At 49.6% G+C, this 1,884-nt stretch overlaps 1 protein-coding gene across 6 annotated transcripts in view; it reads left to right on the top strand.

The window, feature by feature from the left end:
* The window catches only part of MARK3 (MAP/microtubule affinity-regulating kinase 3), a 41,419-nt gene that overhangs the window by 9,448 nt on the left and 30,087 nt on the right, over window positions 1–1,884 (top strand). For all 6 annotated transcript variants that reach the window (XM_004681569.2, XM_004681568.2, XM_004681567.2 and 3 more), the window contains exon 2: window positions 238–291. The gene's annotated coding sequence lies outside the window, so the exon portion shown is untranslated. The remainder of the gene's footprint in view (window positions 1–237; window positions 292–1,884) is intronic.

Below are 1,884 nucleotides of genomic sequence, written 5' to 3'. Positions count from 1 at the left end.
GGGCGGGTCAGGAGAGGTCTGCCACGCCATGTGGTCACCTCCGGGGCAGGCAGGAATCGAACTTATGCAGAAGTGGCTTTAGCTTCTCAGTGCAGTGCTTTAACCCGCCGCGCCACCAGGGAGGGCCCGTGTTTACTTTGTTTTTAACAAGCCATATTGGTGGCTTAATCTGTACAAAACTATTGGTGGTTAATCTGTAATTACCAGATTCTTAAAACATATATTTTTTTTTTCCAGGTTGCAATAAAAATAATTGACAAGACTCAGTTGAACCCAACAAGTCTACAAAAGGTAAGCTTGGTCTCAGTGGCCAGTGTTTCAGTGACTTTCTGTGCTAATTGCCATGTCACTTGTCCCTTTTATACCTTCACTGTTACTTTTTTTAAATTATGCTTCATACAGTAACGCTTCCTGGCCCCCAAACGAATGCTGCTTTTGTGTGGTAGTGAGCAGAAAGTACACTTTTGGGTCTCCCCCTTTGCTGGAAGATGGTGGTTTTTAAGAGTTTTGAATAGCACAGAGTGAAGGCTGCGTCGTGGGTTTTGAAGAGCCTGTGAGCAGGCTTCGCGAGTCTCGCCTTGGCCTGTAGTCGCAGAGGGCAGCCCCACACCACTGACCTTGGAACGGGGGTCCTGAGCATGGGTCTTGGCTCCGCCCCACCCTGCCCCGCCCCGTAGCTGAGTGAGCTAACCTTGAGCGGGCTGGTTTCTCACCTTTGAATGGAGACATTTTCTCTCTTAGGGTACATAGGTGTTGATGAAGTAACGCATATAAAAGAGCTTAGTGACGGCCACCCAGGCTCTGCGTGTGTGGACACCTGTGGGCCTCTGCACCGTGTGTGGGTTTCTGTGTGCGCTGCCGTCATTGACGTGGTGTGTGTGCGCCCGTGAGCTCAGGTGTGTGGTAGGAGACAGGCTTTGGCTCGCACTAAAGCAGGCCTTTGAACAAGTGGTTCAAACTGTTCTGTAGGGCTTTGGATTCTCAAAGCGGGGGGCTGGAAGGTACCCAAAAGTTCCAGTTCTTTGTTTTGAGGATGAAAAACGATCTGCTTTAGTAAACTCTGATTTCACGTATCTCTAAGGACTTGGTGTGAGTCAGTCAGGGTTACTGAGGCTTGGTGTTCAGAACTGAAACTGCCATGGAAAGGTGTCTAGTGAGGATTCAGTTGAGCATTCTGATGACGTCGCAACTCTTCCACGTGTCAAGGGTCCTTGATGAAGCTGGGATTGTAGTAGTTTCTTGGAAGAATTTTATCATGGCGTTATCTTGTGTTTGTTTCTAAATTTTCTTCTTAGTTGCTTTCATTGGTTTTGGTCACAGCCTTTAAATGTTGCTGTTCTCTGAGTACACGCCGGCACTCACCCCCCAGCACAGTCACTGATGTCTGCTGTCGCGGTCTCAGATTAGTGAAGCATCTTCCCAGGGTCGCCCTGTGCTCGCTTACGTAGGAAGTTGCTGTGCGTGCCTCTCGTGTCCTCGCACAGACACTGCTCCCGTGGGCCAGTCCCACCGGCACCCCTTCATCTTCGTTGCGGGGGGGGGGTGGTGAGGCGGTGGGCTCTGGAAAGCTGATCAGCCACGCTCCCAGCGGTGAACCGTGGAGAAAAGACCTAGTAGATCTTGGCGTGACCTCAAATGTGGGCACTTCTATCCATGAGGCCATCATGCTGTAATTAGTTAAATTCCTCTAGTCTGGGATTTAGGAAAGCGTGGAAACTAATCTGAGGTGTTGCTTTTTAGTAGCTATAAAGAAGTTTTGCGTTTGGGGGAGGAGTTCACATACCCAAGGAAGGTAGGCCTTGTGTCTGGGTGATGTAAAGGCAGAGAGCCATTCTTGGTTTTCGCGTGGTCTGCAGTGTAGTTCTTTTGGGTGCTACCATCATG

Source organism: Condylura cristata, unplaced genomic scaffold (genome assembly GCF_000260355.1).
Source record: "Condylura cristata isolate star-nosed mole 26May11 unplaced genomic scaffold, ConCri1.0 scaffold00013, whole genome shotgun sequence".
NCBI classification, from domain to species: domain Eukaryota; kingdom Metazoa; phylum Chordata; class Mammalia; order Eulipotyphla; family Talpidae; genus Condylura; species Condylura cristata.
The sequence above is the reverse complement of the archived record's forward strand: the minus strand, read 5'-3'. Positions and strand labels throughout refer to the sequence as shown.